The sequence below is a fragment of the Panthera onca genome, chromosome D3 (assembly GCF_046562875.1).
Source record: "Panthera onca isolate mPanOnc1 chromosome D3, mPanOnc1 haplotype 2, whole genome shotgun sequence".
NCBI classification, from domain to species: Eukaryota; Metazoa; Chordata; class Mammalia; order Carnivora; family Felidae; genus Panthera; species Panthera onca.
The window spans coordinates 50827293-50849576 of record NC_138350.1 but is presented as its reverse complement, the minus strand read 5'-3'; the positions used below and the strand labels follow the sequence as shown (position 1 = coordinate 50849576).

The window sequence follows — 22284 nt, the reverse complement described above, 5'->3', positions numbered from 1 at the left end:
AAATCTTTGGCCTTGTCTCTTTGAAAATTACATCTTCCTTTTTATTGTACTATTCCCAGCATCATGAACCTGTGGAGTAATTCTTAACATGTTTGAACTTTAGTTTTCTTAACTATAAAATAGTGATAATGGTCCTCACCTTAGAGATTCCTTAAAAGAATTAATTATGTTGTATTTAAAAAGCACAGTGCCTAGTACATATTAGGGATTGACTACTGCTTATTTTCTACTTATCTGGCTTAATGAAGCTTAATTTAATTTTGTTGGACACTAAAAATATCTAACTTTTTGTTCAGAACACATGATTAACTTAGAATTGTTAAACCTCGAGGTTGGATGGCTTATTACATAAAAAAAATTCTGTATGGCCTCAATAAAAAGAAAAAAGAAAAAGGAAATAAAACCCTCTGCTATTTATGTGTTTAGTAGTCTATCATCACAGAATAGTCCATGTTTGGGGCTTTGCAGTGCTTTGTCAGAACAGGAGTTAGTGGAAATGAAATTATTAAAAATATTACCAGGTTTTTTCACTTAAAGATGTTGGATTGTACAATTTAAGAAATAAAGTTTTTATTTTTAATGTTTATAATGACAAGTTCATTTTGTTCCAGTAATAATGCCTTGTTTACATACTCCCAACTATTTTCTCCCTACTGAATCATTTCTTTTGTAAGCCTAAGACTTCACTTCTTCTCATCAAATATTTGGCTTAACTATTGATATTTTCTCTTAAAAATTTGTAAGGTTAAGTTAGAAGGATTTGGTGTGATGGAGCTTCCAAAGGAAGTTTCCTGAGAGAATTATCATAAACAATTTTGATTGCTTTATTCTATTATAAGAGCAACACTAGTAGTTGTGGCTGTGTGGAGAGGAAGAGAGAGAGGGGAAAAGAACAGTGTCGTAGACTTTAAGTCTACAGTTCTCTTTTGGCCAGCGAAATGCGTGGAACGCAGGATGAAAAGCGAGAGATGGCTAATGTCTGGGAAAAGACAAGAGCTGAGAATAAGGGTCCTTGCCCATATTTATTAAGATCAGAAGGCTTACAAACGTGATGGGCGTGCGCAGAGATAATGAATCGGTGAGCTTTAACTCATGGGCATGATGGAAAAAGGGGTGTTGAATATATATGGTGTTTGGGGTTTGGGTCAATATAAAACAAAATCTGGGCACTGAGCAGATGCATGGATGTTTGTTAATGGCAGACAGGAGGCGCCATGTCTGTTTATCTTAGCTAGCCTAGGGGATAAGACAGGGCAAATAACATCAAGGTTAACAAGGCACCTTTTCTTTTGTTAATTTTCTCCACTCTGGGCAACTTCGCCCTGCAGGGCAGAGCAGCAGTCTATAGCCCAATTTACCTGTTTACCTAATCTGGTCCTTCCTTCCTTTGAAATAAGCTTTCGGCTATAGTACTAAATTGGGGGGCACATTCGCCCTGAATACCTAATCTTGTTTATTTCATATACCTGTGTTATATATTGGGGCATTTGCCCCTTCCTATGCTGGGTGCCTTTACACCTCCCTGCTTTATACTGGGGGCCCCAGCCCCCCTTTATTCTAGGGGCCTAAGCCCCCTTTCTCTATCCTTATTTGCCTAATATTGTTTACCCAAACTCAGGTGTTAGCATCCTATGGCTTTGTACTTCTTCATGCCTTGTTAACCCATTGGTGTAAGCCTGGGGCATTCCTAAGCTTATTCCCCACAACTGAGTAGTACTGGCTTCTTAAATATGACTTTTTACTTTGTTCTTGTTGTTGCTTTCAAATGTATTTTAGATTTTCTACATGAAGAATAGAATTGCATTAAAAAGTAAACATAAGTGACTTAAATAAGTAAGCATGCATTTAAAATGTTTCAGTGGTGGGGCGCCTGGGTGGCTCACTTGGTTGTGTTGCACTCTTGATTTCGGTTCAGGTCATGATCTAGGGATTCGTGAGATCAAGCCCCGTGTCAGGCTTTGTGCTGAGTGTCATGCTGGCTTGAGATTCTCTTCCTCTTTCCTTGCCCCTCCCCTGCTTGTGCTCTCTCTCAAAATAAATAAATAAACATTTAAAAATAAATAAATAAAATGTTTAGTGAATGCTATGACATTTGGAACTGTAGGATGTGTTAAGTGTCATCAACACTGGAATTTACCGTTTATTTCTCATAGGTCCAAAATGCATATGTAGCTGAGTCTAAGCGTACATATGTAACTGGCTTTGGTATAACTCACATGTAGCTGAGTTACATTGTAATTTACATACAACCACTGATGCATGTGTAGGAAATAACATTGTTTTATTTCCTTAAACTCATTTTATCTCTTCCTTCTACCTGTCAAACTTCTGGGCAATAAATAAAATGAAACAAAAATAGTATTTTCAAATAATTGTTGATCTCATAAATTATAAAGATAATTTTAGATTAAGATCATTTCCTCTCCCTCTTCTCTAAGGTGGCTTGCATGAGAGCCTTACATGATCTCTTGACACTGAAGGAAAAAGAGGCAGTGGAAAAGGGGCAATGTTCCTGCCTTAGGAATCCTTAGTGAGGTAAACTCTTATCGCAATAGTCTCATTCTCTGACTCCATGCCTGCCTGAGATTTCACCTTGCTCTTCATGTCTGAATATTCCCTATGTCATATCCATCTCCTTTGTGAGATAATATACTTGTCAATCCCCTTTCTGTCCAGGAGCCACAATAATGGACTAGATGTGTAGAGAAGGAAACTAGCTAACAGAACAAACCAAACTGAGAGATCTTTCACGATGACCACATCAGTTATAACTATACACATATGCATGGGTGTAGGGGAGAAAACACATGTGAACCAAAACTGTGCCCAAGTATGTTTTTGTAACAGAAGAGACATATTTAAAATCATTGTGGAAATCAACTAATACTCTCCTATTTGGACTTACTAAAGACAGTTTGAGAGGAAGAAAGGAATAGAGGAATTTAGAAATCTCTGCAAGTTCAGTGCAGTCACTGCACTGAAGGTAGGTAGGTAACCTGTTGGTTAGCAGGGCATGTTCAGGAGGCCCAGTTCAGGAAGATACTTTAGAATAAGAAGGTTTTTGGAGAGCTGATCTTCTGCAAAATAATATCAAGAAATGTGTGTTTCTGACAAAATCCAAAAAGGTAGAGACTTGAAAAATCAGGAAACAGAGATTATTTACATGAAGTAATGGTGCCAACCTGGATAGCAGTGTAAAATCTACATCATCCTAAAACTTCTGAAAGGGTTGGTACACACCAGTGCATTCTACAAGTGAGCTGTTTGAAGGAGAAACTAACATAGGTGGATGGGTATCTTGAGAGTTGCAAACTGCAAGGCTACATAATCCATTCCGGAAAGTGATTCAGTGCCAATATAGACTAAAAACTGTAAGTCATTCTCAAGTTTTTGAATCCTTAGAAAAAGAAACAAGAAGCAGAGGAACACAGAATATACTCTGTAGAGTATAGACTGAATCACAAATGGGTGGAAACCACAGGAGACATGTGGGGAAACATGTATTTAAAAAATGTTCTTGTTTTGTTAACAACATAAAATGCATAATAAACCCATTAAATAAAACATTACTTATGGCTCTGTTTTTCAGGAATTTAGGGCTCTTGTATTTGGTTCTTGGTGTAGACTTGAAGTAGATATTCTGTATAGGATTTTGAAGATTATTGCCTACTGGTTTAAGGGTAGTAAGAGCCCCGATGCTGGTGAGAGTGATGGAAAATGGGAAGTGAATCTGGGAAGGAGGAAAACAAATACAAGGTTGAATATATTAGAGTTGCCTGCAACTTCTCAAGAAATAATTGGTTATTAATTGGACATTTGAAACATACATATAGAAACTATATGGAATCACTGTGAAAGAGAACATTTGATCAGAAAGAGTCAGGGTGGGCACATTACCTGTTGGATCCTTCTGGTCTCTAACTTCCATTGGTAAAAGTTTAACCCATGGAACATAAAACTACCAAATCACAGGTTAATTAATGCATGACTGGGGTAACTCTATTGAATGTGATTTCTAAGGAGCGTTTAGTATATTTGTATTGATGATAGAGCTGTATATTGCTATCTATTGAGTTTGCCTGCAGAATTTGATATAATGGGTCTGGTTAATGATATGGGTATCAATTACTATGTGTGCTTTGTGTCAGTCTAAGATTCTATTGTGGTTAGTTAAAGTAGTCTTCACAGAGCTGATAGTTACGATGAAGCTGAGTCATAGTAAAGATCTTTGGTGATCAGAAGAGTAATGAGAAATAGGAACTAAGATTATCAAAGATGACAATGAACAAAATAAGATGGCATGAATTGAGAGCAGAGATTGAACAATATTTCTACACTCATGTTCATAGCAGTATTATTCACAATACCCAAAAGATGGAAGGAACCCAAGGATCCATAGATGACTGAAAAAATAAATAAAATTTAATAAGTTCTTACAATACAATGGTATTCAGCCTTAAAAAGAAAGGGAATTTTGACACATACTGCAACATGGATGGACCTTTAAGACTTTATACTAAATTAAATAAGGAAGTTACAAAAGGACAAGTAATACTTAATTCCATTTATGTGAGGTACTCAGATTAGTCAAATTCCTAGAGAGAGAATACAGAATGGTGGTTTCCAGGCTCTGGAACAAATGGAGAGTTATTATTTAATGGGTATAGAATGGATTTTCAGTTTGAGTAGATGAAAAAATCTACAGACAGATTATGATGATGGTTCACAGCAATGTGAATGACCTTAACACCACTAAATCTGCCCAAATAGAAAATTTTCTGTTATATATGTTTTACCATAACAAAAAATGTATCATCCCAAAAAATATGAAATGGGAAGGACAGTTTGAGAAAGTAAATTTGGGACAAAATCCACTTAAATAAAAATATTCTTTAGATATGTATACTATATCTGCCCTATATAAGGTGCTTTAGGTAAAATAGAAATTTGTCACTCACTAGAAGTGAATTATAGGGTACATCAATTAATCTGCCTTGTCTTCTTCTCGAGCGTGATAGTTTGGATTAGGTGAATTCCAGACTTCTTTTTCTTCAAATACATATTACATCTGTGATTATGTCTATACTTTGGTAAAAAAAAATAGAATACTCACTCAAATCCATTTCAGGCATTGTATTATAGAAAAACATTGTAGCTGTAAACCAATCCTGCCCATCTCTCCTACATTATCTATCAGTGCCTTGCCTGGGGGTAGCGCTGCTTAGCACTGAACCATTCTCTGGAGACATCTTGCTGCATCAGGTGGTTTTCTTCAAGCAGTTTCCACATTTGTATCTGGCATGTTTATACTTCCAAACCTAGAAAATTCTGGAATATGTTCCAGAACACATTCTCACAGATTCCAATATGATTTAACTCTCCTCTTTCTCCTAGTATTTATATGCTAGTCACAGTTTCTCTTGTAATAACATATGTTTTACTATAGTTAGTGCCTTGAACTAGAAAGTACTCAATAAAAATAAGTTTAATTACTTTGAAAAGCAAGTTATATATATGTTTTGCTATTCATGTCTTCTAAGTAAATTTTAGTTTTTATTTTTCTATTACTCACTTTATCATATAATTGCATTGAGAAAAAGACATAGAAGAAAATAAGTTTAAAGTAAATATAAAGAGTCACTGAAATTACTTCTGACATCTTATTTTGATCTAAAATATATTAGGACTATAAACCTAATGAGACATAAAGATGAATAGAAATGAAATTGAATTATGTCAATACTTCTTTTTCCCCTCCTTGTTGTGATTGAATTCACCTTGGGAAAAAGAATAGTAATTGCACATAAAACTTGTCATTTCTCCAATTTGAATAAGAAGTAAAGGAAGGGTGGATATTGGTACTCAGAGTGATAATACATATGGAATGAACCAATGACAATTTTGTAGAACATTACTCCTTTTTAGATACCTATCTTTATTAATTTGGAGAGAATAGAAAAGTCTACGGGACATAATATTTACATGCTTATATTTAGCTGGAATTTTAAGTAGTGTAACTATACTAATATTTCAATGTCTTAAATTTAGTTTGGTAGGATAGGTGCAGTTATGTGAGAACACTGGTACTGGTATATCCTGTTGATAATTAGCAGGCTTTAGACAAATTAAATACATACATACATACATACATACATACATACATCCTAAGTGTTTTTTTTTTAAACTTAAGACAACAGACTGGAATGTAGTAATTAAATGAAAATTCTTAAATCAAAGATCATACTTCTGGTTTGAGTGTGATTTACAGAAAAAGAAGAGTGAATCAACTTGGTACATCTCTTTAAAGTCACATCACTTTCAATCACCAAAAAATGTAGGAAGAAGTTACTGATAACAAGTTCCAATTATGTAATATTCTCAGGACCTACATTAGCAGTTTTGAGTATTATTAAGACAGGTGTATATAGTCCTGCAGATTTCTGTAATAAAAACATATCTGAGTGAAGAAAATATTAGTCCGGAAATGCTATGAAAGCTTGTATTGTTAATACGCCCTGAGGATGGTGTTAGAGTTGTTTAGTTGTGCTTATCTAAAGCTTCCCATCTGAAGGCTAATGAAGAGATCTGGACCACTTTTCTGCAATGTCAGTAAAGAGCTTCAATGACTAGAGAGTAATCAGTTTCCAAGGCAGCAATCTCTAGGGACATCTACCCCATTAAGGCAAGGAAAAGTATGGCAAAAATTTATGCCACCAAACAGAAACAAACCAACAAACAACAACAACAACAAATAGGCTGAGCAATTTGACTTCTTAAAGAATTTGCAAGGGAAAAGGTCTTGGATTTAGTGGTGCATTCGCCTAATTAAAATAGTCAGAATTTTTATTTTCTTCTCAATGTAAATCAGTATTGAGAAAAGTATGTCACCTCTGATATTCCCAGGGCAATAAATTTAAATGAATGAATCATTCCACTTATTCAGAAATTTGGAAGAGTGATAGGCACTTGCCAATGGGCTGTAGAATTCCTGGCTCATTAATTTCTAGATGCCAGAGGAAATTGGAGAGGCTGTGAAATGATTTAAATAGAAATAAAAAGAAATAAATCATCTTAGACTAGATATGCCTATTTATCTTTTTTACCCTCTAATCAAATAATGACTATAATATTACATGTACATAATAGTATAATAACATTAGTGTAGAGTGTTCAATCCTTCTGTTTAATCAAAGTTTATAAAGTCAACATGATTTTGAACTCTACCTGAATTGGAATTTAACTTTCAGGAGAAGCCTTTTAAGATTCTGATATATCATTGAGCAGGCCAAGTCCCTTAAAACTAAAGTGGCTATCTAATTTATCATTTCAACCAGACCACATCTAAAGAAAAGAGAGTTCTGGTCAGGATAGGATATATGGTCACTCTAATACTGAAATATTAATAAATATGCATTATATGACTATTGGAAGGAATTGGTCCAATTCCTGAAAATTGTTATTAAAGTATTAGCTAAGCTGCTATAACAAAGCTGACAAAAAGAAAAATAATAACCATACAGAGACAGAGAACAGCACAGATAATCACTAGAAGAATAGGTGTTAGACACTGGGGGGATTTAGCTGTCTTTTTGACAAGATTGTTTCTCAAATATGATATGCTGAACAATCAGAATTACACGTAATTCTTGTTAAATTGTATGTTCTTGAGCAGCACACTGTTATTCTGTATTGAGATCTTTGAGGGTGGGAACTAGGAATGGACATTTACTACAAACTCAGGATACTTATAAATAGGTAAGATTGGAGCTATAATCTTTTAATGATTATTTACATATCATGACTTCTTTCAATGTAGCAAAAGACAATTTACTTCCTCAATTGTAAAAAAAATGCTACTTCTACATAAGTTTTATAATTTTCACTTATACATAAATAAAGTGAAAAAGTTATGTTGAACCATAATATTCTCCTTGTGAACCACTATATCTTCAACACTGTAATTCTGAAAATGTATATATATGCTAACCGGAGTGGCTTAAAGTGAGATTTCCAATATGATTAGTTGGAAATATAGTGTGGTTTCCTCTTGTACTGATATTAGGCTTCTAAAGTTGTATGAAACAAAAAATAGCATATGAAAAATTACCCTTTATACAAACTTCCAGTTATAAAATGAATAAAGTCTGAGGACCTAATGTTTAACATGGTAACTATATAAGAATGTACTGAATAATTTAAATTTTCTAAGAGAATTTCAGTGTTCTTATGAAAAAAATAATAATAAAAGGAAAACGTAATGAAATAACACGTTACCTTTACTTCTGTGGTCTTTACACTTTTTCCAGTCCCTTAAAAAATAATCCTAGTCCAATCATAGAAAATTATCAGACAAATCTGAGTTGAGAAACATTTCACAAAACACCTAACTAGTACTCCTCAACTGTCAAAGTCATTAAAAACAAAGAAAGTCTGAGGAATTATCACAGCCAAGAGGACCCTAAGGAGATATAACAACTAAATATAACATGGTATCCTGGATGGGATCTTGGACCAATACAAAGACATTGAGTAAGAACTAAAAGAATCTGAATACCATATTGACTTTAGTTAATACTAATATACCAGTATTGATTCTTTAATTGTGACCAAAGTACCATACTAACGTAGCATGTTAACAATAGTAGAAACTGTGTATGGGGTGTAAGGCATATATTAGAACTCTTCTGCACTACCTCCACAAGTTTTCTGTAATGCTGAAACTATTATAAAAACTTTATTAAAAGAAATGATCCTTGACAACTCTTTCTTTTTTTTTAAATTTTTAATGTTTATTTTTGAGAGAGAGATTGAGAGAGTGTGAGTGGGGAGGGCAGAGAGAGGGAGACACAGAAATGAAGCAGGTTCTAGGCTCTGAGCTGTCATCACAGAGCCCAACGTGGGGCTGGGACTCACCAAGCAAACTGTGAGATCATGATCTGAGCTGAAGTCGGACACTTAACCGACTGAGCCACCCAGGTACCCTGACAGCTCTTTCTACAGTGGGACTTCTAATAAAATGGCTGGCATGGGTTTAGAGGGTATGCTTTAGAAACACATTTATTAAAACTTTGGAATTTGGTTTCCTATTGAGATATGCTTTTGCCCGAAAAAAAAAAAAGGCACGATGGAACTGAGAACACTGAGAATTGGAAAGACAAAAGTCGCCCTCCTTGTAATCATTCTTAGGCATAAGCTCTCTGAGTAGAACAGCAGGGGTTTTCCCATGTCTATTAAATTAATTTTTCCTTTTGGTTTCTTCATGACAAATAGTACAGTTCTATAATTTAAAGGTATGCACAAGGTGACACCACTGTACTTGGAATCAGAGGAGCAAAATCCTTAAATTCTTTTTTATAAATTTTACTTTCTTATTTGAGAAAGAGAGAGAGAAAGAACATGAGCAGGGGAGAGGGGTAGAGGGGCAGAGGAGGAGGAGGAGGAGAGAGAGAGAGACAGAGAGAGAGAGAGCATGCAGCCTGATTTAGGGCTCGATCCCATGGCCCTGAGATCATGACCTGAGCCCAAATCAAGAGACAGATGCTCAGCCAACTGAGCCACCCAGGTGCCAGGAAATCCCTTAAATTTTAAATATATTGAATTTATTTGTACATATGTTATTACAATTCTTAAAGTGGTGCTTTTGGAGAAAATTTAATGTGTGCATATTGGAATATTTGGAATAAGGTCTGTCATAACAGATTGGTTGGGAGACTGTTAAGGCAGTTTGGATATGGAATTGTGAAGATGGTGGCAGTGGGAATGTATAAGATACTGATTTGAGGAAATCATGGAATCAGTGGAGATGGGGAAAGAGGAGAAAAGAACTGGGGTTAGGAACAGGTTTTGAATCTGGTCACTCAGTGAATATTTACTGGCAAACATTTGATAGAGTAAAAAAGTCAACATAAAGTCATAAAGTTAGAAGTACTGTGGTTAGAGGATTGGTCAGATTGGATATTTTCAATACTACAAAGATCTTTGTAGCCTTGTGCTCTTTGTATCCATTCAAATACTTAGTTTCCTAGCTTATCAGTTTATTTAATGAGGATAGTAATTCTTTCCATCTGCCTTATGGGAATGTGAGAATTAATAAGAAAAAAATTCCTAAAGTCATTTTGAGCTCTTCACTATTTAACATTGCTAGAGAGGGGATTCACTAGAGCATGAATTACACTTTTGCCACGGGAAAAACAGGTTTTCAGTAAAAGCAGGAATGGAAGAATATGCTTCAAAAGATGTATGTTTCCTGTATTATCTGATGATGTTATACATTGTTTTGAAAGTCTCTAATTCATAAATATGCTTGAGAACTTAGTGTATTTCCCTATGGGTTTTTTTTATATTTTAAGAATTTATTTATGGATCATCTCCTCTTTAAAACTTTATGACAATAGCAAGCACTATCAACTCTGTCCTTTAAATTCCCTCAAGTATGTTCACTCCCCAAATCCGGTATATATGTCATGAATGTATAATTTACTGATTTATACTATTAGTTGTATTTGTTTATTTGCCTTTCAATGTGATTGTGAAATTCTAACAAGGACTAAGCTTCGTAACACTAAGTGGACCCTAAAAATGTTTAATAATCTATATGTGGATATTTAAACATCTAGTAAATGCTGCACATGATTATCATTTTGAGCAACAAAACTGCAACTCATTGGGCAATAAGTAAGCTAAAATCCACTTTCAGGGAATTGTTACTACCTCAATGAAAAAAACGCAATGTTTTAATAATATTTATTGAAAAATCATTAAATCAGTACACTCTATATATTAACTTTAAAACATAAAGTCTTTAATTTTTTAAATATTATCAATGTTGTTTAATTTTTTTGAAATGTCAAACCAGTTTAGATATATTTATTATGCAGAACCCTGTATTATTATACATTTTTATGAGTATCTCCTATGTCACTAACGATATTATGTCACACACAGCTGTATAGAAAAAAAATAATGCCTTATTTATTATCCATACTCAGTGCACATTTAATGGAAATAAAGCCTAGTTCTTCTGTTTCCAGGAGTGGGGGCCCAAACTAACAACTCATAGATAGTTTGCCCTTGATAGGAAATATGAAAAAAATGTAAATAGAAAATGTAATTCAAACTATTTAGGAGGATGGACTAAATTTACTCTGTCAATTGCAGCCTCGAGTAGGTTGTAAAACACGTTGTATATCAGTTTTCTGCATCTGAAACCTAACATCACAGACATCATAAGGAAGAGTACTTTCAAATCCTAAATGCTCCAAAGCTCAGCACAAGATGTACACCTCTATTTGCATCAATATCTTCTTTCTCTGCATATGGCTTTTGGAAGTACTGTACTATTACAGTCATACATTTCTAGCTCCAGAAAAAACAAATTTTTGTGTCTATCACTTGGGAATGAGAAGCAGCAAAAACCTCTGGAAGAAGTTCCAGAAAGAGTTATATGGATGCCAAAGAAATTGTAAATTAGGACAGTATACTCTGAAAATCAGTTGGAAGGCCTTGCCCCAAGTTGTTACTGTAGCAATCATAAATAATGTGTGTGTGTGTGTGTGTGTGTGTGTGTGTGTATCTATATTTTAGAGGCTAAAATCACTAAAATCTATGACTTGGTCATCTTTTCCTTACAAAATATTTCCTGCAGTTTTTGTAGTATTATTGTAGTCAATTGTAGTCAATTGCTTTTTATATATTGAATAGTTACTTAAGTTACAGTTTTTAAATTACATTATAGAGGAAAATATCTGAGTAACAAGTAGACTTGTAGGGGGATATATAGAAAAAAATGAAGGTTAAAGTTAATATAAAATTATGTTCATTATAGAAAAGAGATATTTGAAATATTTTGAAATATTTTCTGATTTTGAATATTTATGGGAATGAGAATTTGACTAACTGAATATTTAGTTTACTGAGGAAGTATTGTTATTTCTTCAGGTGTGATAACCCTATTTGCAGTTCAGTTAATTAAAAGGAGTACTTCTTTAGAAATACATACTGAAATTTTCATGATTAAACAGATAAACTCCCTCATAATATGGGGAGAGGATATGTGGGGACATAAGTGGGACAGAACAGATTTTACTTTGATGTAGATAGAGATTTACTATAGCCTAATTTTATGTATTTTGAAATTCTTCATTATATAAAAGATCCAAAAAATATATAAAAATAAAGAGAAAACATAATTAAGATATAATTTTATGAATAAAAATTTTTAATATTGCTGATTTTGAATTGTCATTTTAAACTTTCTGAACATTTATAATAGTGCTTTATTAATTCTTTGAGTTTTGTAGATAGATGACTAAATCATCTACAAATGGTATTTTGGCACCTGATTTCCAAAATTAAGCTTTTAAAATGAATTACCTGTCTTGTTTTTGTAGTTCCAGAATTTCCCAAACAGCACTATAGAATAAGGAAACTACATTCCACAGAATACATTTTTGTTACCTGATTGACTGGATGAATTAGTGGAGTGCTAATAGACTTCTATGTCTTATTCCTGGCTTCAGTGATGGTGGTTCAATTATTTGACATTAAGTATAATGATGAGAGGGGTGCCTGAGTGGCTCAGTCGGTTAAACATAGGACTCTCGGTTTCAGCTCAGGTTATGATCTCATGGTCTGTGGGTTTGAACCCCACATAGGGTGGCTCTGCACTGACAGCATGGAGCCTGTTTAGATTTTCTCTCTCTCCCTCTATCTCTCTGCCCTTCCCCCACTCACACACACACACACACACACACACACACACACACGCACTCTCTCTCTCTCTCTCTCTCTCTCTCTCAAAATAAATAAACTTAAAAATAAATAAAAATTTAAAAAAAATTATGAGAACCATGGCATCACAGATGGCATAGTAAAAATACATTTTCTGCCTTACTTGAATCCACCAAATTCAATATATATATATATATATATATGTCAGAATTCCCTTTTCAACTACCAGACAATGATTATTAGACTACACTAAAGTTATACAGGATACCATAGTGAGAGATAATGAGAGCTACCATTAAACACTTTTCCAGGCTTTAAACAGAGAATTTCTTCAAAAGTGGGAAGGTTCAGAAAAACTTGATTAATGAACTTTTACCTAGATTTCTGGGTATCCTACTTATGGACCAAAAAGAAGAAAAGACTATTGTTTATTCTTGTTCCTTACAGCAGACCAGTAAGGGGATAAGTTTCAGGGAGAAATGTTATCGATGTTCTATCTTTATTTTTTTTTCCAACAATAACCACTTGTCTAAATAGAAACTCAGAAAATTGAATATACTTCACAAAATGTAATTCATATTCCTTACCAATGGAATAAGAAAGTAATGTGATATTTAGAGAGGATCCCTATCTATGGCACTGTTCTTAGACCTAAGAAGGTGAATTCTCTTGAATATTTTATCTATGTATACCCCATAGTATATCTCCTATTTCAAAATATTCACTTTAAAAATATCAGTATAGGAATTATATAATTTTATAAAATGTATTATGCTGCATTAATAAACAGGATTGATGGAAAATTATTCCTTTGAAGTTTTTTTTTTAACCGGCAAAGCAATATGGTGTGTGCTCAGTTGTTATATACAAATATTCAGTCAGTCCTCTTCAGAGACAAAGAAAGAATTAAGTCAAACTTGTCAGTAAAATGTATTAGTTGCTTTAAGAGGAATTTTTAGTTTATGAATGTTTAAATCCTTTCAATTCATGGCAGTAAAAAATACATTTTTCTTATAACATTAGTAAATCCGTAAATTTCAATTGAGTATCGACTTCACCAATTAGTAAGAAGACCTACATTTTATTATTGTGAGGAAAACTTTACCTCACAATGTAACAGTGTAACAGATGTCATTTCTGGTTTAAAAAATGACTGATTCAGGGCGCCTGGGTGGCTCAGTCGGTTGAGCCTCCGACTTCAGCTCGGGTCACGATCTCGCGGTCCATGAGTTCGAGCCCCGCGTCAGGCTCTGGGCTGATGGCTCAGAGCCTGGAGCCTGCTTCCAATTCTGTGTCTCCCTCTCTCTCTGTGCCTCCCCCATTCGTGCTCTGTCTCTCTCTGTCTCAAAAATAAATAAATGTTAAAAAAAATTTAAAAATAACTGATTCAAGCACTAGTGCAAAAGTCAGAATTGACACACATGTAGTGTGTTTAATAAAATAAATATTTTAGAAGTTCTGGAATACTTTTATTTTTGCTTGAATATGCTAAGAAGACAGAATCTAAAATTAAGAGAAAGAAATATACTTAGGTTTTTAACATTGTAGTATTTTTGGAAAAATATAGAATAGATACTTTACCTTTGGTGGAACTTGAAGTGGCTGATACTAGAAGTCTAAACTAGAATATGATTGAAATATTTATATTACATATCTAGCTAGTTACTTTACTGTTGGGTCTTCTCCTTTTGCAAATGCATGTGTTCTAAAACTCAGAAATATTGAATGATGTACTTAGGACAGCTTTAGAGATCATTTTTCTTCAGGATCCTCTGCTTACTGAGTTCTCTAAAGACCCAGAGCTAATCACTGGTACAGTCAGAATTAGAGCTAGGTTGTCTTCATTCTCAGAATAGTACCTTTGTGGACAGTGTCCCTATCTCCTTCTGATAATAGTTCAAACGCTTACTGTGCTTTTATTGTCTTTCTGTGATGCTGGTGGTATGGTAAGAATGCAAAGGAAACTATGTGAAGTGTATGCATGAATTTAGATTTTAAACCTGCACTGGCATAGGGCAATATTTTCTACATTCCCATCAAAATGAACAAAGTTAAAATTATATCATTTTAATGAATCACATTCAGTGTTTAGCAAATTTTAACTTTAAATGGAAACATTCCATTTTAAAGACTTGACAGTGTTCTGAAGTACATTGCATTTTCTCTAAAATTTATTCTAAGGGAAAAATATCATTGAGGTCCTTCAGAGTATAGTCAAATATAGATAGAGATAGAGATAGAGAGAGATAGAGATAGATAGAGACACACAAACACACACACACACACACACACACACACACACACACACACACGTGATAGTAAAGCCATAGCCAAATCTCTGTCTCAGAAATAACTCTCAGTGGACAAGTTGCTTAAGAAAACTAATACAGAAGGAGATGACCTGAACTAATCTCTAGAGGTCTAAATTTGTCCAAATGATTTTCTGAGTTAATAATCTGGAGACAAATGTGAACACTGGTAAGCCTGCAGAAAGATGCTTATTGGAATTGGGACAGTTATCTTTACAAGAAAAATCAAATGCCACAATTAAAAGTAACAAAAGGAAAGGAAATAAGAGAATGGATTTGTCTAGAGAATTGTCAATCTGTGTATACATACAAAGAAAGGGCATATGACTAACAGGGTTGGTTTAATGGAAGAGTCATAGAGAAATGTTTTTAGTCTCAGATTCCATTAAAACAAACAAACAAACAAACAAACAAAACAAAGAATAACCTTGCTCTTTTGGAAAATTGATTCCCTGGACACACTGGAAAAATACAGGCAGACTATTAAAATAAATGTTTTCACATGGATGCAATAGAGAAGAAATTTTTTTCCCAAAATTAACTGCTTCAGTTAAACTACTACCAAGTATTTGAAAGCAATTATGTTACGTAAATGTTTAAACAAATATATTACCATCTTGCATTGTGTATGACAGTTGATCTGTGATTATCTTGACTAATGAAAAATCAAGTCATTTTCAGTGGGTTTTAGCATATATCGTGTATATACTTTGATTAAAGATTCATATTTCTGAATTTACTTATGGTAATATGTAAATCAACTGTAGATATTAGACTTTTTTGATTCTGAGTGGCAGAATATAGCCATTGATATCTATCTATCTATCTATCTAATCACTAGCTTATAGTGTGTATGTGCTTATATGTATATAGACAGCCATAAGCCTTCAAACATATATTTGAATCATAAATTCTTAATTATATAGAGACAGAAGCAACTGAAGACATGTCTGTCTGATGAATTTGGCACTGAGAAGGAAAAGCACATTATTTTCTTATATTTAATGCTGTAATTGTTTTAAGAAGATGAAGATAGGGTTAATTGTTGAAATGCTTATATCCAATTTATTCAGGTTTTATGCCTCTAACTACATTATGATGAGTTATTTACAAATCTCTAACATAGGCGCCAGAAGAGAACCTAAAACCTGTTTGGATGAGATATTGAAATTAACAACATTATATGATTTTTGCCATGGATTATTCTCTCTCTCTTTTTAAACTTACTAAGTGATTACATAGAAGTCTTCCTCTGAACATATCAAAACCACTTAAACAATGTAATCAACTTATTATTATATAAGAATTTTAACATTAAGACGAAATACTGCTTTAACAGCTCTCTATAAGACCATCTGGAAAGTATATCACTAAATGATTTTGAAAACATTTGGAATAAGATGGTAATGATACTCATATTGTTAACAAATCTATAAACACACATTAAAATAGAAATCTTTGGTGGCCTTAATAAAAATGATAACATTTTATAAGTTATGTGTCAATGCTGCAGTTTATATTTGCTAACATTAAAAATAGATTTTATTATGTATAAAATATCATTAAGACATATATTTAAGTATGTGCTCAAAGAGATAAAGTCTTAAAATGAGACAAATTTAGGAAATGGATAAAAAGAAAATGAAATAATGAGGATGCAAATGATACGGATGAAACTTTAGAAGAAATATTGGCTAATGACATACATAATGGCTAGTTACATGTCCTAGGAGAGACTTTTAACTTAAGTTCAGTTTGACAATGTTCACCTAATAAAATGCTCTAAATTATCATAATATGTTAAAAGTTGATATACTCTACCTAAGTTAGTATAATTTTATGTAGATTTTATGATAGTTTATGTGGGGAATAAGCTTAGGAATTCCCTGGGCTTATACCAATGGATTAACAAGGCATAAAGAAGCACAAAGCCATAGGATGCTCACATCTGAGTTTGGGTAAACAAGATTAGGACCCCAGAATAGGGGGTGCAAAGGCACCCCAGAATAGAGAGGGGGTTCAAAGGAACCCAGCACAGAGAGGGGGTGCAGAGCCCCCAGATTAGAGATGGAGGGACAAAGGGCCTCAGAATAGAGAAGGGTGAAAAGGCACCCAATACAAAGGTATATGAAGTAAGCAAGATTAGGCGTTCAGGGCAGAAGCACCCCCTAATTTAGTACTATAACAGAAAGCTGAATTTAAGGAGGAAAGGACCAAGTTAGGTAAACAGATAAATAGAGCTATAGACCGCTGCTCTGGGGGTGATGCTGCCCAGAGTGGAGCTGATTAACAAAAGAAAAGGTGCCTTGTTAACCCTGAGGTTATTTGTTCTATCTGTCTTATCCCTTAGACTAGCTAAAATAAACAGACACGACGCCTCCTGTCTGCCATTAACAACCACCTGCCCATCTGCCAGGCGCCAGGATTTTGTTTTATATTGGCCCAAACCCCAAACACTGTATATCTTCAAAACCCCCTTTTCCCTTATGCCCATGAGTTAATGTTTACAGTTTCTCTGTCTCTTTGTGCACGCCTATCACATTTGTAAGCTTTCTGATCTTAATAAATACCGGCAAGGATGGTTATTCGGGGCTCTTGTATTTTGCAGACATTAGCCATCTCTTGCTTTTCATCCTGTGTCCTGCTCTTTTCCTGGACAAAAGAGAACTTTAGAGTTAGAGTCTACAAAAAGTTTATATATAAAGATTTATTTCAGATCTATTTCTACATAGTTATTAAATCGTATAACTTCTATTTTCAGAAATACACTGTAACTACACTAATTCTAAAAAATATTAACTTGTTAAAATGAAATAAATATTTAATTAAAACATGGTAACATGTGCATTTTCTCTCCTCTATGATTTTGAATATTTGTTTTATGGTTCCAAGTAAAGGGTTATTGGTGTAAAGGGAATGTTAAAAGTAACAAGGATGTCTACACATAGAATAATCTGGGAATACATTGTTCCAAGAAACTAGAAGTTACTTTCTTATACTGTCTCTCACTTCAATAAAAAGAATATTAAAGATATATATCAAAATGCACTTTCTTTATGCTGCCTTAAAGGCAATATAGGTACACTATGACTTAGAAGGCCTCCATCCAATGTTCAATTTCTATATTCAGAGACCTTTTTTTCAGACACATTTTAGCTTATATTTTGTTACATTAAAACATAATGTCTTGCATAAACAAGTAGAATACAGCCCTTATTTTTAAAGTGAATATTCAAAACAGAAAAAAAGCATACACATTTATATCAAAGTTAACTTTTTAACAAATGAGAAAATCTAAAGATGTACACTTTTATTTCTTGTTTTTATTAAGATGAGCTTTCTGATTACTTTGCTTTGTAATATATTTAGGACATTTTTTGTTCTAATGCAAAATATTTTTTAAATATACATGTAAATTATATTTAATTTTCATATCAAAATGAAATTAATATCAATGACTATTGATTGGGTGAAATAATGTCTTCAAATAGCACATGGCATTAAGTATAGTATTCCTCAACATCACTCTTCCAAGTGATTATGTACTTTTGAAAAAATATGAGCCTAATAAATGGTGATAAAGTTTCTTTCTAAACTTGTAGCTGAATATGCTGCATTTATTTTTTCCCACTAGAAGTTATAGCTTTAGGAATTTGTCACTTTCAGAATGATGGCCAAAATAGGCCACATTTTATCATAAAAAATAATTTAAGGCCTTATATTTTCAATACTTTGAGTTGTTGTTCTGTATTTACATTTTTATTTGAAAGAAAAGATACAATGACTCTACATTTGTATAAAGGCATAGGAAAGAGTGAATATAACATAAAAATAAATACATTGATATGGTGAAAACAACAAGAAAACATTGGATAGGATGGTAACGGGGTAAAGCAGAGGGCAAATGGTTAGCTTAGTTGACAGAAATATGTTTGTTTACATTGTATAGGAAGTGGTTGAACCAGAGAAGCTTTGTGGTATGGTTTGGGAATTTTAGGTTTTATGTTAGGTAATATGCACACTCACTTCAGTGTCCTTAGCAATATGAAAATCGTGCTTAAGGGAGTATTAATCACAACTTCACAAAAATTAATGGGAGAAGTTATGAGAATGGAATCTTGGTGGAGGTTCTGAGGCAACCTGCTAATAATCGCCTGTAAACTATTCAGACTCTTGAGTGAAAGTTAAAGGTGGAGCTTAAATGAAACTTTGTTAAGGTTGGCATAATATAGTAGCAATTAAAAATAGCAAGTCACATGAGAAAGGTCTTTTTGTGTCTACGTCGAGTGAATCTGTGAATCTGCCACCTTCTCAGTATGACTTTCTACTATAGGAATAAGGACTTAAGGATTTCTGGTAGTAAGGTATTCTCTTTGACCTATTAATTATTTAGTAGTGTATTATTTAGTTGCCTAAATTCTCAACACATTTATTTAGACTATACCTTGTTTTAACCAGGTTAGTGGCAAAAAAATAATAATAAATAAAAACTTTTGCAAGACTTGAGAGACACGACATCTCTGTGACTTCACTGTTATTTGCTTTTACTTGTGTCATTAGTATCATCGACCCATTTTCTCTGCAAGTATCTTTGTTAGTCATCTTTCCAATTGATAAGTGTTAGTTTAACTAAAATTATATCATTTAATCTAAAAATTCATCCAACAGGGAGCATAGAAGGGAAAATAGGTCCTAGTATGCTAACGGTATACCAGTGAATGAGGACCTCAATAAAATCCCACTGTGTTTGGAACCCTTACTCTTCTCAGGTTATGTCTCATATTATGTATGATGCATGGTTACAAGTATGAGTGTGAGAACCAGTGACAGTCTGCATATTAGCCACTAGTAAGATGTAATGTCCTCCAACATTTACAGTGAAAAGAAATTGAAATATCTGTGCTAATAACTTACTTTTGCTGCTCAAAGGATGACACATCTATCTTCCGAAAACAGATTCTGAGAAGGAGAAAAACATGAGAGAAATATAACAGTTATTTTCTTGAGATGAACACCTATGTAAAGAAAGGGATAGAGTCAGGATCAGTCATAGGGAGAATGGGTGTAATGTTACCTTATACAAGGTTTCTGCTGACCTGAAAGTGAACTCTCAAACATGTTTTTCCTCTCAGTATTGTCCTGAATTATGGCAAAGGACTTAGGCCTTCCTGGGATGCCCCAGGAACATCACTTGACCTTTGGTGAGATTATCTTCAGCAGTGACAATTCATAAAGAACTCTCACAGTCTAAGGCTTTTTGCCAGCAGCTGGGGTCTGAGAGGGGATCTGGACAGCATATCATAGTATTCATTACAGCATTCCATTTATGGTACTTTTAAAAATGATTATGAAATGTAATTACATTATGGCAACAAATGATCTAAGCACAGAGTTTCAGATATATATTTGGTATTTGCCTAATCAATGTAGCCATGCAGTTGAAACTTCAACAACAAATTCATTTACTCAAAGATTATCACAAATCTGATTTGTGTCAGTCATTTGCCTGAGGATGCAAATATCAGTAAATCAAAACTGGTAGAGTAACACTGGCATGCAAATGCATAGTTGTAATAAAGCATCATAGGTACTTCGAAAGAAGCATGTATTAAGTTCAGGGGAGGCAAAGACATTAAGTGTTCTATTTTATGTAGGAGATAAAAGTAAATAGGGAATCTGGTAAAGTTTCATACCAGGAATAACCTTTGAACTGATTACTAAAAGAGCTGGAGAGGTTGTCTGAGCAGATGATGGAGTAAAACAAACAAACAAACAAAAAAACAAAAAACAGAGTATTCGTTATAGACAGAGAGCAGAATGAATTTGGTTGATAGGCATTGGGCAGCATGGTGCATGAGAACAACACATAGGCTGGGAAGTGCAGTCAAGCATTAGGTCCTGGAGAGGCTGAATTCTTTTGTCAGGAGTCAGAACTTTTACCCATGAGAAATCAGAGTCATTAAAGGGTTTTACACAGGGATAAATATGACAATATTTAAATTTTAGAAACGTCATTCCTGAAACTATGCAAAGAATGAAAGAGGAAACTAGTTAATGGAATGTTACAATAGTGAAGAAATTATATAAGTAGTAAATACAGTGATAAAAAGATAATTTAAAAATTAAAAAGAAAATATTGAAGAACTATGTCCAAAACAAAAATTTAAATTTGTATCTGCATATTATTTTTTCTATCAAAGAACACTGTACATTTTCCATGCATTCAATTCTATCTCAGTGAGATTTTGGAATTTACTTAATAAACTTATGATTTCCTTTGCATTAAGACAATGCCAAGAGAGCACACCTGGATCACCTGCTTTCTTTATTTCCTGACAGTAATCTGCTGGGACGTAGATTGCAAACCAGCTGCTCATTTTTTTTTTATGAAAGATGATGTCATGATGATCATTATTTGGCACATTTTTATATTTATTTATTTTTAAAATATATTGTAAAGTAAGCTAACATACAGTGTATATACAGTGTGCTCTTGGCTTTGGGAGTAGATTCTATGATTCATTGCTGTGTAGTCTACCTGAAAATTCTCAAGATGTCCTATTATGCTTTTTTTTTCAGTCCTTTAATGAATTAATTATATCATTGTCTATATATATATATAGTGAAGTTAGCTAACATGCAGTGTAATCTTGGCTTCAAGAGTGGATTCCTGTGATTCATCACTTACATACAACACCCAGTGCTCATCCCAACAAGGGCCCTCCTCAATGCCCATCACCCGTTTTTCCCCACCCCTGTCAACCATCAGTTTGTTGTCTGTATTTAAGAGTCTCTTATGGTTTACTTCCCTCTCTGTTTGAAACCATTTTTCCCCTTGCCTTCCCCCTATGGTTTTCTGTTAAGTTTGTCAAGATCCACATATGAATGAAAACATATGATATCTGTCTTTCTCTGACTGACTTATTTCACTTAGCATAATAACCTCCAGTTCCATCCACATTATGGCTAATGGCAACATTTCATTATTTCTCATGGTAAAGTAGTATTCCATTGTATATATAACCACATCTTCTTTATCCATTCATCAGTTGATGGACATTTGGACTCTTTCCATAACTTAGCTATTGTTGATAACACTGCTATAAACATTGGGGTACATGTGCCCCTATGAATTACCACTCCTATATCCTTTGGATATATTCATAGTAGTGCTATTGCTGGGTTGTATCATAATTCTACCTTTAATTTTTTGAGGAATCTCCACACTGTTTTCCAGAGTGGCTGC

The 22284-nt window shown here is 33.7% G+C and overlaps 1 long non-coding RNA gene across 1 annotated transcript in view; it reads right to left on the bottom strand.

Moving 5' to 3' along the window:
- LOC132665111 (uncharacterized) overlaps window positions 1-19997 on the bottom strand; it is a 32921-nt gene extending 12924 nt beyond the window's left edge. Inside the window, exons 1-2 of the long non-coding RNA XR_009603976.1 lie at window positions 19953-19997; window positions 17609-17690 (exon numbers count right to left, since the gene is read on the bottom strand). This is a non-coding gene — a long non-coding RNA (uncharacterized LOC132665111). The remainder of the gene's footprint in view (window positions 1-17608; window positions 17691-19952) is intronic.
- Window positions 19998-22284: the final 2287 nt, after the last annotated feature.